The sequence below is a fragment of the Ambystoma mexicanum genome, chromosome 11, assembly GCF_040938575.1.
Source record: "Ambystoma mexicanum isolate Mex_15411 chromosome 11, UKY_AmexF1_1, whole genome shotgun sequence".
Lineage (NCBI taxonomy): Eukaryota > Metazoa > Chordata > Amphibia > Caudata > Ambystomatidae > Ambystoma > Ambystoma mexicanum.
The window spans coordinates 276,683,415-276,698,467 of record NC_090934.1 but is presented as its reverse complement, the minus strand read 5'-3'; positions in this window follow the sequence as shown (position 1 = coordinate 276,698,467).

Sequence of the window (15,053 nt, the reverse complement as noted above, 5' to 3'; positions counted from 1 at the left end):
AATTTCGAGTGGAATGCAAACACATGGGCAATATGTGCTTGGAGGCTGCAGGTAAGTAAGGTGAGCAGCCTTTGTAGAGTATAGCAGACAGGTGCTCTTCAATAAAAGCGATTTTAGAGCGGATGAGGTGAAGATGTGCTGTGAGGATAACGAGGGCTCTGAGGCAGCTGATATTATCCCTGGAGCTTACCTCTTCCTCTCTGCATCTCGGGGGCACCGCGGGCATTGCCCAGTTGGCGAAATCCGGTATCGGCAATGTACGGTGCCACCGTTATGGCGTGATCCGACACCACCTCGCCTTCCTGCAGAATTTCTAGGGTCCTCTTGTCATCAGGCAGGAAGTCTAGCAGGGGAGCTATCTTTAACCAGAGCTCCCTGTCGTAGCGGGCCACGATCGCTAAGGCATTGGCCGCCTTAGTCGCCGCCTTAATCGCCGTCGCTGCCGACGAGATGACTCGTCGTCTCATGGAGTCCAACTTCTTGCCCTCGCTGTTCGGCGGGGAAGTGGAAGTTGAAGCCGCCGCACCCGCTGCCTTCTTTTTAGCCACTGCCGAGATGACAGAGTCCGGCGTGGGCTGGGCCCTGAGGCATAAGGAGGCGGCATCAGGGACTCGGTACTTCTTCTCGTACCTGTCCTTCTTGGTGGGTGTCGTGGAAGGGTTCTTGAGGACAGCAAGCCCCTCGTCCCAGATGTCGTCGAGCAAAGGCACCGCAAGGACCGGCTTCCTCTTGGCCTCTCGTCGTTGGTACAGAAACCCTTCCTTTTTTTGTTCTTCAGGGCAAAGCTGGAAGAGCTTGGATGCCCTGGTTATCATGGCATGGAAAGAGCCAATTTCTTTGGCTGGAGAAGCCCGTGAGGGGGGTGATGACGGGATGTCCGCTGTGTCATCGGCGCCGTCATCATCCATCCCCGTCGCTGTATCCGTCGGCGTATCCTCTCTGCGGTCCGGCGAGGGGGATGAGGGGTCCACAGGTCTCGCAGACACGAAGGGCGGAGTGGGGTGGACTCTCATCCGCTTGTTCGGAGGGCTCCCCGACGGGCCTGGTTCTGGATCCTCCGTCGGGGTCCGTGGTAATCTCGTCCTTATCTGGGTACATAAGGGTTGGATTGCCAACAAAATGGCCGCCGAGCTATCCTAGGGCTCGGGTAATGGCTGCGACGGACAGGATGGCCGCTCCACTGGGCCCTCTTCACCGCCATCGTCGCTATCTTCGATCACGTAAGCAGGGACCGCCCCCCTGGGATCGAACCTTCTCGAACCTCTCGTTGAGGCCTATGAACCTCTCGTTGAGGCCTATGAACCTCTCGTTGAGGCCCTTCTCGGTTTCCCCCAGCTCCTCCTCAGAGGATGATTCCGAGTCTGTAATGGCCACCGCCCCCCCCCCTCTTTTTCCACAGTGGACTTCACGGGGATCTTAACGATGGGCTGGAAAGAGGATTCCCTCCGCGGTGGCAGGGATACTCTGGGCCCAGAGGCAGTTTCCACTGGCGTAGTCTCAGCCGGCTTTGCCAGGGTCGCAGCGACGACTTCGATAGAAGCCTTTGCCGGCTGGATCAAAGCCCTCACCACCTTAGGTGCATCCTGGGCCTTTGCCTTGGGGGGAGGGTCAGCGCCTCGCTCCCCCTTCAAGATTGACTGGGTCCGCTCCAGCGGCTTACTCGGGTTCTCAGATTTCCTCTTCCCCGAACCAGAGCGCTGGCTCGTGGTCGAACGTGCCGGGGAAGTAGCGCCCTGCCTGGCAGCCGAAGAGCCCAACCTTTCGGCGCTCCCGGTGCCCGCGGACTCGCGGTGCTTGGCCTTCTGTTGGGCCCCCATCGCCGGGGCGCCCTCACAGGACTTAGAAGCCCGCTCAGACTTTTTCTTCGCCTTCTCACCTGCTGTGCCCTTCTTCAGCCAGGCGGCGAGGCGGGAACGACGATCTTGTTTGGTCCGTTCAGAAAGGTTCTTGCACAGTCCTTCTCCACATGCGTCTTGTCCTCATGAAGGCAGTAGAGACATTGCGAATGCTCGTCCTCCTTGAAAACATTTTTTAATCCGCATCCAGGTAAGCACCTGAACAGCTTGGATCTGGGCGTCTAGTTTCCCTTGTCCTGGGCCATGTCCGTTGAGGTAGGCCACAGATCTTCCGGAATCCTCCAAGAAGTGTAAACTCGACGAAAACTTCACCCTTGAGGGCCTAGAAGAATTCCGAAACGGGTCCACGTTGTCGGAAGTAGAAACGGTGGAGCATGAGGCTCGATTAAACCGAAAAAATGAGAAAATCTCCTGAAAAAGTGCAAAAACGCAGCAAAAACTCGAGAGCTAAAGCACGAGGACTCCCAACACTTGAGCGTGCGGTAAAAATCTGAGGATGGCTGCCAGAGGCGGGGCTTAGGGAGAGGGCAGTCATTGGCTGGGGGCAGTATGACCCAGAGATCAGTGATTGGTTACTACTAAGAAAGACAGATCAGAAACGAAACTGATATTGATTTTTTCTTTACCGAGGATTCCCAGCCTGACGACGGGGAATATTCATGAGCATGTGAATCCATGCCAGACCCCATGCTGGAGAATATAATACTTTGCTATTACAAATGCTATGCCACAATGCAAACAGTCTGCACAATGTAGCCCATTGTAGACATGCAATAGCATATTACAGTAAAGCATGCCAGGCTACATTTAGACATACCTAGACTGGTTCAACCGAAATGCCAGTCAAATCAATAACACTTATCATGGTTATTTTATCACAGATGCCCAGAAAAATATATAACGCTGCAGTAAGAAACAGCTAGACTGGCAGCACCCAATACCAGTCCAGACAGGTAATTACAGTTAGCAGGACTGCTTTATCAGAGATTCCAGGTTAAAAAAAGTCAAGCCAAACTATGAAATGACTAGACTGGCTGCATTAACATGTCTCTCTAGCCACTAATACCACATATCATACCTGTTTAGCCTGGATATGGATGGCCATTATAATGCATTGCACAATCCCTGTCCTATCCCACCTCTCCACACATCCCCTCTCGCTTCCACACCCTGCCCAAACCCCCAAAATCAGCTTCTCAGCCCAGAATTAAAGACACATCCCTTTTTCCTTGTCCCATTGGTTACGTATGAGGACCCTTGCCTCATAGGTAAGTACTAGGATGAGGAAGAGTGGGATTAGGAGTAATGAAGATTACAATTAACTAATCCAGGCATTACCTCCATGTCCCACTACCTTATCCCAGTGCATGAGTATGATTCAAAGTGCCTCATACACAAGTACTGAGACAAGGAAGAATAGGGAAATGAGTAATGCAGATTACCAATTAAGTAACAAAGGCATTAATCACAAGTAGTGGCACAACACCTTTGAGCTGACTGGGCTTCAGCTACCCCCACAACACCCCCTGACCTTGCCCCCTGAAATTTTGGGCTATGTTGACTCAACCTGGCTAACCTACAGAGCTGTTGCCGGACAATACAGGACACATATGTTAAACGGCACAGGGGTTTTGATGTTAACAAAGGCCTTGCTTTACTAAGGTAAAGCATTTCACTGTTAGTACCTACATTCAAATGCATAATTCTTCAGGCTATTGAAATCTTTATGTGGGTTTAGTACTTGGATGCTAGGGAAGTGATTGGAAGGGTAGAGAGGGGATAGGAGGCCGTTTATTCTCAAAGCAGTCCATGAGTGGGTGCTTTCAGAATTAAACGAGAGAGTTAACTACTTGTACCTTTGAAGCTGCACTAGAATCGTATCATTAGAATGCATAAAGAAGTTGGATACCCCCACACACATACGTTTGCCTCTCACCCACCTCCCATGAAGTTAGCAACTCTCTCAACATTTGAAGGGTTAGCACCCCCCAGAATCTAGGTTTCATTGCACATCACAGGCACCATTCACCATTCAGACACACACACACACCCAGCCACCCATATCTTTAAGTTTGTACCATTTTACCATACAGGTACACCCAGTCAGCCACCCATACATTTCAGTGTTTACTCTTTCACCATACAGACACGCACACCCAGGCAGACACCCCTGCATTTAAGTGTGCACCCTTTCACCATTCACTCACACAGACAGCCACCTATACATTTAAATGTGCACCCTTTGACCATACACTCACACGGGCAGCCACATATACATTTAAGTGTGCACACTTTCATCATTCAGGCACACCCAGGCAGTCACCCATACATTTAAGTGTGCACCCTTTCACCATACACTCAACACGCACACCCTGCCGCCCATACTTTTGATTGTGCACCCTAACACCACACACACACACACACAGGCAGCACCTATGCATTTAATTGTGCACCCTTTCACCAGGCACTCGACACGCACACCCAGGCAGCCACCGATACATTTAAGCATGCACCCTTTCACCATACGCTCACACATGCACACGTTATGGGGTTGAGGGGAGAAAAAGTGTTTCTTTTTGAAGTCACTCCGACTTCATAAAGAAATTATTTCCGTTAAGGACCAAAGCATGATGGGAATATTTTCTTTATGACGGCAGAGGGACTTCAAAAAGAAACACTTTTTTTTAAGTCATAGAGCTCACCCCACCCTATAAAATGGAGCCCTCCACCTTAGAGCTTCCATGTCATGGGGTGGGGGAGCCCTCTGACTTGAAAAATGAATTGTTTCTTTTGGCTGTAATAGAAATAATTTCTTTATGAAGGCAGAGTGACTAAAAAAAGAAAAAAAGAAAAATGTTTTTAAAAAAATGATTAAATTCAAGGAGGCCGCCCTCTCAGGACATGTGGTGGTGGAGCCCCCACACCACAGGGACTGTGGGGACACCTGTTATGCCAGTGATGCAAACCATCTTCCCCTGTCCACCTGCACCCCCATATAAGTAGCTGGTAACCCTTCCCTCATTTCACTCCCCACCTTAGCTTCTGTCCTCTCCTGCAAAAAAAAAAAAAAATAGGTTCCTTTCACAGTTAAAACATGGAACTAATAAAATAAGCTTATAGACTGCATCTTCTTTACATTTTCAGTAAAATAGTTAGATTCAATAAGATTCTCAAACATTCCCATTAGTGCTTTATACTATGCTAATAGAAATAATGGACAATTGTATACTAGAAAAAATGAAAATAAAACAGAAACTATTTTGTGTCCGAAATTCTTCTCTCTAGTATACAATAAACAATATACTCCATTCCCTTTATGACTATCCACAGTCTCCGGATTCGCCTGTCTAGACCATGCCTTATTAAAAAAAACAAAAAAACAGATTGCACATTCACACCGAGACACAGGACAGTTCTTCTACTCTTTTTACTGTTAGGTTTGTATGTTTGTAATACCCCCTCACTGCCTGCTTTAAATCATTCACACATATATCCACCCCTCACTTACAACGCTCTACATATAGCCTATCGACATATGAAATTTCCATCCACCAACTGCAACTTGACAATGTTCTACAAATCCTTAGCATCTACCTTTCCCATACTTATACCAAATAATTGAACATAGGGCTCCTATAAATGTATATATGCATTCTGCAGTGACAGAAGTGCAAAAATATAAGGGGCTGCAAACGTCCAAATTATTCAAGCTTAAAAGCCTGAATGCATGATTTTGCCGAATTTTGGAAGTTTGAAAATTTGGAGCGGCTGAAAAGTTTGACCAAATCACACATTCGGTACTGGGGGCTGCGGGGTTGTCCCAAGCATACTCGCTCACTATATTGTGATCGGCAGTTGCAGGGTGTCCCCTGCAGCCATCCCAAAAAGCCCCCAAAAAAATAAAAGAAAAAGAAAAGGACCCTGCACCGCTGGTTCCCAATCACAGAAGTGAAAGGGAAAAGGCATTGCAGGGACAGTTGGTGACTGTGAGATAAGTAGGGGGGTGGGGTGTGGTGGGGGTTGTGGGCTACACTGACCCACTGAACAGAATTTCGCCAAAACCAAGCTACATTTGCGCTGAAACAGCAAAATGGTTGTGCTGGCTCCTGTGATTACCAGGGCCTTAAAACTGTGTTTTGCAGCAACAAAAAGATGGCTGCACCGTCTTGCGAAGCATACATTGGGCTGGATGGAACAAGGGGACACACTGAGGGAGCGTGCCAGTGAGTTATGACATATATACCAATGGAATAAAGTGCAAAAAACAACTTTGCTTTTCTGAAAGCCCAAATTCACCATTAAAAAGGAAACTCTTTTCACCTTTAAAAAATGCTGCTCTGACGCTATTTTCATCTGTTTTTCCTTAAACCAATGTGATTAATAAGGCCATGCCATGCCCAGTATATCTCATTGTGCTTCAGCAAAACCAGGCATGATTTCTGAATGACAGGCCCTGTCAAATCAACTCTGAGAAAATTCAACAAGGAGCTTCACTTTTTCTGCATGGGAAAACGCATTCATTTTATCACAAAGTATCAAAGCTCAGTCATTCAAAGAAACACCAGCTATCTGAGCCATGTCAATGTCATTGCATCTGTGCTTCAAACAAAACTCCTGCATATCTGAAAATAACTATAGATGCAAGAAAGTGCGGGAATCCAGAGGGAGATGCAAAACCGACTTTAAACAGAAATGCCAGCTTTTCACCACGCATGTAAAATGGAGTTTGCAGACTCAAGGAGAAAAAATAAATGCCCGTTTTAAAAAGTGAACTGCTGAATGAAAGCCTGCCACTATCTAGCAATGTGAAGGGATTTGCTGCTGGGGACAATAGAAACATGGGTTATTTTATTCAACTGCCTTGTTTTAGTCAGGACCAAGCATAAGAAAGTAAAACTGTTAAATACTATTGGCTGGATTTTGCAAGTTCCAAAAGAAAAATAGATTTCTTCTTGGGGGAGGGGAGGTGAGGGGGTGTACCAACAGGAGGGCCTCTCTCAGCAGATACTAACACCCCAGTGATAATTATTAGGTTGGACACAATCTAGTCTTGGCTGAACTCACTTACAATGGAATTTCCAGGATAAGGAAGTGTGAAATGGGGAAGGGGCAATAAACCTTCAATCAAGCAGAGAAACCCCCACCTTGCTCTGGAGGAAATTACAGTGGGTGGCAGTTGAAAAAAAAAAATATGGTCCAGTGACAGACAAAGGATTGCGATTGGCTTCCAACAACTACTTAACATAAAAATGTAAAGACTTGTATCTCTGCAGCAAGACTTTGTAAACATGTCAAATGTTCACAGTTTAAAAGTGATTTTATGGGCTTTCATTTAAGACATGGTAAAATTAACTCAGCCTTTGGGAATGGAAATGGCAAAGAATCAGGGATTACAAGGAAAGTATCCATGATGCCAATGAAAATGTGTGTATGTACATCCCTTATGATAATCCACACATGTGTATAAAGTTATGAAATTTTAGGCCAAATTGTTCATACTCAAAATTACCAAAAAGTATTAAAAGGGTGAAACAATGTATTATTGGATATTATTGGTTATTTATAACGCGAACCTGTGGTGCTCGTGTCATCTCGCTTCCAAGTTGAGCACATTGCCCCGTGCTTTCCTCCCGAGACAGTGTCTCACAGATTGCAGAGTTGGAGTGATATGCTCTACATAAAATATGTAACCTGCGTATATAATTTGCTAAGAGATTTACAATGCATATATGTACCATTTGTGACAAAATCGGATTTTGGCTAAAATAACTGTGGGAGGTTTTTGAACATTGTAAACTCACATCATAAATCTGCCCGCCTGCTTGGAAATCCAACCAGTTGGGAGTGAGATGGAGACTAGCACCCCCGACCAATCCTGTGGGTTAGAGGTGTGCTTAGCTAAGCCTGCCCATCCATATACTTTGATGTCACTAGGCATTAGAAATAAGGGTCCCTGACAAGAATAGACACACACTCTTCCCGATTTTCCTGCAGCAGCGTTCCTGTTCCATTCATCCTGCTGAGTCCAGATTCCAACTACAAGGCCAACGCATTTCTGACCTTACTCCTGGGCCCACTGCAAAACCCAAGTATTGCTGATCCTATTCCCAGCAAGGCCCCAATTCTGAAATCCCACTAAAATTCCCAAATAACCAAAGATGAAAGCTGTGGGACCTTCTGCACCCTGAACCAGCCTGGCTTGCCGCCCACTAAATGCATCCAGTGGTACCTGTGCCATCCAGTGACCAGAATTAACATCCGGTGACCCGACCTTGTCCAGCTGTCTTTTGCCCAGTTCTCCTTTGCCAGGCGTGCTGCCGTGTAGTGACCAGAACCATTGAAGGTCCAAAAATCCCAAAACTAAAAGTGAACTGTAAGTATAATCCCTACCCCATATACATCCATAGTCTACCTTGTCTTGCATTTGTCCTTATCCCACTCTCTAAGCAATCCTATCCTTATCCTGGTAACTTGTTAAAACTGTCAGAATTATTTGTCTTCTTGCCCTTGGTCTCCAATTGTTAGTGCCACGTTTTTCTCTTCATTTCTCTCTTGCATAGATCATAAGTCATTAACGATATTGTGTCTAAATAAATACATTGTCACTAAAGAAAAGAAAAGGGGTACACTGCGTGAAGGGATACAACTGCAGTGTAAATTCTCTATATTTATTTATTATTTTTCATTTTTTTAATCGTGTGTAATTGCCTTAGCAATTTTTACAAAAGTGATGCTGGTCATTTTACAAGAGCCACACGATGAAATGGAAAATACAACAGTCAGACAGTAGAAGCTCTGATGGGGACGGTTTCTCCCTGGCCGACCAATCTCCCGTGTTAAAGTCCATGCTCCGCATCAGGGACCTCATGGTCGGTCATCATCAGAGTTTTTGAGGAAATTAATTCAAATGCACTTTCCAAGATCTTTACAGTTGCTATAGTCCATTTTGTTTTCTCCCCTGACATCAGCCTGTTCCGCCACGTTGCATCTGCATCTTCTATGATTCCCGAGCAATCAGTGCACAGACTAGTCAGGTATGTGGCTCTTGCTTTACTTAGGTATGGGCAGTATATCAGAAGATGTTTTATCGATTCTAGCTTGTCTGGTTGGTTGCAGAGACGACAGGCCTTTTCATTAGTTTGTCTCCTGATAGCTTGGATTTCACGTTTTGGAATGAGATTGAAGCATGCCCTCATGAACAGTTTTCTGAGTTGCTTGTTTGGAAATCTGTTACAGTATCCCATTGTTTCTTTTAATTTTTTGAAATTTGGTGGGAGATCTTTAGTCAGTTTATTCATCTGGGCTTTTTCCCAGGTTTCTATCCAATCCTGAGCTTCCAATTTTGATTTCACTCTCGTAGGATTGTTTTTTAGATCCTCTTCAGTGCACGCGATCTCAGTAAGCTTTTCTCTCAGGTTATCTGTCCATTTATTTAAGATATCCAAGTGACGGTTTGTCATTTCGTCAGCGAGTATCTTATAGATAGGCAAGCTGTCTTGTATAAGAGCGTTCCTCCAGAGTTGCATAGCGTTTAAACCCACTGTCGCTTCTAGGGAAAGTAGACCCAAGTCTCTTCTGATAAGTGCCATTGAGGTAGCTTTGAGCAGTCCTAGGACCGTTTTCCAGATATGGCTCTCTAGTTTCCGCCAGATGTCCTTTGGCATGCTCAGAGTAGCTCCCATGCCATAGGTCAATGTTGGCACCATCTTCCCTTTATAGAACTCTATCATTGGGACTAAGGAGTATTTGCCATATTTTCAGTCTATGGTTTTCATTTGGGCTGCAAGGTTTTTTGTTTTTTCCATAGAATCCCCTGCATTGTTACTTCCTTTGCCGAGTGGTCGATGTGGACTCCTAAGTATTTAAAACTTTGGACCACTTCGATTTCTTCTTTGTCCAGCGCCCAATTGAAACCCGCCTGGATCTTCTTGGCACTTTTCCCAAAAATCAGTATTTTCGTTTTCGATTTATTTATTTGCAGGTTGTTTCGCTCCATACATTGTGCCAAGTTTGCAAGTTGGCGTTGTAGGCCGATTTGGGTTTGGTCTAGCAATATTAAGTCGTCTGCATACATTAAGTGTGATATGTTATCCTTACCCAGCTTTGGTGGAAAGGCTCTTACTGCTTCTTCCGACTCTTTGATCGTCGTGAATTCCATTTTATAGCCACAAGATTGTGGTCGCTTTCTTGTGTTTTGGTCACCGAGTAGTCTTCTATACTTGCCAGTAGACTATGGGAGATGAAGAAATAGTCATTATCAGCTCTGGATATGCCCCTTTCCCACGTGGGAATCTTTACCATCCAAGATTTCAATGCTGCCACATTGTGGAGATTTCTCGATTTCATGAGCCTCATCCACGATGTTCCTCTTTCTTCTGCTGGGGATTTTGTTTTCTTCAGAAGAGTTGTCCCCTTATCCATGGTACAGTTAGCATTTAGATCTCCACAGATTATTATGTGTGCCAGATGATGTCATCGATTGTTTTGGCTACTTGTTTACAAAAATCTGCTGTTGTGGTTCTTTCCGGCTTCCAGTACGTTGTTATAAGGGCGATTTTTGCTTTTTCAGTTCCCTTTCCGCGAGTTTCTTCCTGGGCCCATGTCGTTAGAACTGCCAGTATGCCATATGATTCCACTGTGGTTTTTACACTTACTATTCCGACCCCCGACTTTATGGCTATCAGGAGCCCTGAAGACAGTCGCCCAAACAGCCCTTTCGACGCTGGCGAAAATGGAATTTCAAAGCCGTCTAAAGCTGGCTTTTCAGTTAGCCAGTGGTCTTGAAGGCATAGTACATCATACGCCCTAAGATCCTGATTCTCCAGGTTTGTCAGGTGCCGGTGGCCTCTCGTGTTCCATGAGTGGGTTGTGGTTTCTTGCTCATGATCTTGATCAGTCGTCGGAGGAGGTAGATCTCTGGACCCACCTCCTGATGATTGCTATTTCTTGGTATGTGGCTTTAACGTCGCTTTTAGCCAGTTCCATGGTCCTTTTGGTGTTCTATTTTCTCGCGTGTTTTCACTCTTTGATTCTCGATCTTTTTCTTTACTGCCATCTTTTTCTGAAACTTCTCTCTTTGTCCGGGTCGCCTGGCGCTTGGTGGGAGATTCAGCTCTGTCTCGATCTCTTCTATCCCGTGACTGACCCCCCCTCTCCAAGTGCTTTTCATTTAGATCTTCAATGGCTTTAGGATCTCTCCTTCTATATCTCTCATTCCTTGGTTCTCGTTTTTCCCACTCATAGTGGCGATTGCTTTCATATCTCGTATGACACAACGGCGCCTGTCTTTTATTGTTGTATAGATCTCTAGTTTGGGATATGTAATGCACTTTATGGTCACATGTTTTCTTTGTGGACTGCACTTTTCGGTCTGTCTTGGATATATGTAATTCTGTCAGGGTGTATCCTGCTTGTTGTAAGTCCTTGTATGCTTCCTCTGTGATAACTTTTATTGTCTGATTTTTAATGTGAAGGTACGTTTTGGCCTTTTGGTCCCTGTGATAGGGTTCTATTAGTATGAAGTCTTCCGACTTTAAATGCTGTAGACAGTGGATTTTGCTTAGTATGTAAAGTAGTGTTTTCCTGTTCAGCACAATATATTTGGTTTTACATGACGTTTGCTCTAATTTGAAAATTCTTAGCTCCTTGTGAGGGCTGTGTGAGAGCTTTGATTTTTCTGCCTGTGGTTTTCTGACTTTGCCCTGGTCTCCTGCTCATCTCTTCTCCTTAAATTATATTCCTGCTGACTCTGTAGTTGTTGTATCAATGAGGTTGATCGCGAGTCTTTCTCTTCTAAAGGTGCTGGTGCTGTTTTTCCTGTCACCTTTTTACCTCTTATTTCCCTTCCACTGTCAAGATCGCCATGCTGTTCCTCTGCCAGTCCCTCTAGAACCCCAGGGTTCTCTTCTTTTGCTTCTGTATCAAGGTGTAGTGAAAGATCCATCTGTAGGCTTGTTCTCATAAATTCCTCTGCTGTTTTGGGCGATTTTTCTGTCTTTTGCTGACTTTTCGCTGTAACTTCGCTTGTGCATGTAGGTATTGTAGGGCTTTATGTTAGATTAATCATTTTGATTTCTTTTTTTTGAATTGGGGATCTCAGTTTTCTTTCTATCTGTTTCACCTTTGTTGGTGTCGCTTGCCAGTCATAAACCCAGTTTTTTCTTTTGATTTATCACTGCCGGTGAGGTTGTTATTCCCAGATTGATACACTGCTTTTGTTGCCCGGGTAGGTCACTTGGGTTTGTCGTTTTCTGTTTAATAAAGATTGGTTCCATCTCTCCCCTCTCCTTTTGTGGAGTTGTCTGGGATTCTCTGTCCAAAGTCTTTTTTACCAACTGTTTTTCTCTTATATCTTCTTTCCTTTCTGCCTCTAAGGTGGCCCATTTTTGCACCCATTTTGTTTCCTGTTTACTCGTTTTTTGCCTCTATGGCCGTGATATGGGTCTACGTTATTTCGCCAACCTATTTTTCAACGTGGGACTTTTCATCGTCAGAATTTTCATCGCCAAAAACCCTGTTTTTTGTATTTTTTTTATGCTGGGGGGTTCCCCCTAGACCACACTCTTACTATTATAATCATACTCCAACCCCTACAAAACACTCCCAAAATAAAAAATTGAAAAAACTGGGTTTTTGACGATGAAAATTCTGACAATGAAAAGTCCCACGTTGAAAAATAGGTCTGCGAAATGCGTGTATACCCGTGATATATCCCTCTAAGAAATCCATCTTAGATAGGATCTTACCTAGAATCGTTGTGTTATCTTTTGTTGTGTCTCCGATAGTTTCATATAGTTTACAAAATGGTGCAAGGGCAATTGTAAGCGCCGCCATAATTGTGGTCATATCTTGTTTGATGTTTGATGATGGTCTTGGATAGTCAGATGCAATTTCACTGTATCTTCTGTGCTTACCCGGCGTATCCTGAAGTTCCCTACTGGGGCAGGTGTTAAATTGTTTGTAGGGGTTACACCAAACAGTCGCCCATTTATGAATTCTGATGTTTCAGAGCCATTGAGCGAGGTTCTGAAAGGGTTCAAGTTTGATGTTATTCCTTCTTTGGCAGGTTTTTTCTGCTTTTCACCTTTTTCCAAAGGCTGCAGGTGGGCTTTTGTCAACGATTGGTCACTCATTTGCATCTTTGCACCTATGTCACGGTCGTGTGATCTCCTTGACTCCATGTTTATTCCACTTCCCCACCAATTCTCAGGTCTCAAATTGGGCCCTACACCGACGTTGAGCTCGTATAGCTCCATCTGTTCCTTTCCGGGCATCTTGTGTGGGGAGTGGAGCTGTTTTTCATATGTCTTCGCCGGTTTAGGTTGGGAGATCACCTCTTGCTGTGGCTGTGGCTGCAAGCCAATTTCGACTGTTGCCTCATTCCTTAAGGAGGCCTCCAGACTTAGTTTCTGAGATCGTCTTTCAGCCGTTGTTCCACTCCTAAACGTCAGACTTACAGTTTGGGGGAGCGTCCCTGTAGGATTGGTATTTTCAATGTTGATGGATTTCGGGCACGGGGCGGCCTCCTCTAAACTCTGCTGGGGTTGGCCATCCACTTCATTCATTTTTGGGGGGATCTTTGTGTCCTCATCCATTTCCTTTGAAGCTCCCGTATTGATGTGACTTTCTCTGACATCTATAGATTGGTTTATCGGGTCGATAGAAACTGCTTTTTGTTCGGTCTGTTTTTGACTCGGAGTGTCACTTTCTTTAAGGGTTAATTGGTTTTGCGTGGCTACTTCAGCTTGGTTTGCCTTATGCGGTTCGTTTTTCCTCGGGTTTATCCCTTGCGTTTCCCCAGTTGATGGCACCCTCTCCTCGTGTCTTGTTGTTTCTTCGATGTCTGTTTCCATTTTTCTTGCTTTAATTGCCGGGAGCGATCCCTCAATGACCTCCAAAATAACGGCGTCAGATATTTCATCCTCTGGCTCTAATTTTCGTTTTTTCTGGTGGGTCTTAAAAAAGTTAAATGCAGCATTTCATAATATGGATTTCTGGCTTGTGCCCGTGCCTGCGTCATGTTTTTTACTGCCACACGCGTTGATTTTTTTGTTTCTTTACTGCTTGTGTTGTTCTCATTTTGCTTCGATTTTCCTTCATCTTGGCGATTTGGGTTTGCAAGGCACCTTTGAGTTGTTTGTTTTCCCCTTTGTTTCATGGTATATTGTCATTTTATTGCACTTGTCTTATTAATCTTTTTTGGGCCATTGGTAGTTTCGCCTGCTGGGTGGCTTAAATCCACCCATTCCCCCGGCTCTGGGTTTGTTTCCATATTAGTGCTCTCTATAAATACATCACTGTAGTCCGTACTCAGACTTTTATTCGAAAGATCACGTTTGGCCAGGTTTCGACAACTCTGTTTTAGATTGTCTGGGGAATGCTGCTCCTGGTAGGGCATTTCGATCTGACTTCTACTTCTCAATCTCTGATGAGGACGTATTTGTGTGGATTAAAGCCCTAATCATTGGCAGAGGTTTTTCTGTTAGCCCTGACGCCCCCAGCGTGTGCATCCCCGGCCCGTTTGGTCCGGCGCCTACTGTTGTAGTTTTAGTGTCTATGCTTGGCGTCTGGCTGAATTGAGACAAGTTCCCCTTTTTCTCCAAAGTTGTGGTAATTTTTGTTTGCCCGTTCTTGGCTGATGCCGAAGTCAGTAGTAACGGTTCCTCTATCGTGTTCACTCCTGGATTTTCCATGTGAGTATTTTCTCTGTACTTCAGATCTTTTTAAGGCTCCGTAATCTCCCCGCACTTGTTGGTAGACAGGTCCAGGGCAAGGTCCAGGTCAGTCCACCCTCTGGCAGACCTCTCGCCCAAGCAGCACTCTGGTCCTGTGTTAGGTCCACCTCATCTGAGCGGTTGCGTCGGGGGGTGTCGGCAGTCTCCTGAAAGTGGGCCATATCGATCTCCACCGGATTTTCGGCCGTATCTCTGCTCAGGCTCAGGGGTTGCTTTACATTACTCTCCCCCCCCACTGTGACTGGGGGGTGTATCAGGTTCTGTGGCTGCCGTGGGCTTAGCGTCTAAGATAACAGTCTCGAAGTTCTAACCTGTTTTCACCGGGGATCTTTGTTCCCGTTCACGTGGAGGAGCTGCCTTAGAATTGCTCCGCAGAACTCTTGGCATGGGCGACGGTTCCAGTAGATCCACCCGTTCTGGATCCGGGTCTGGTTCACCATGCCCACCGTCCTGGAGAGGCGCC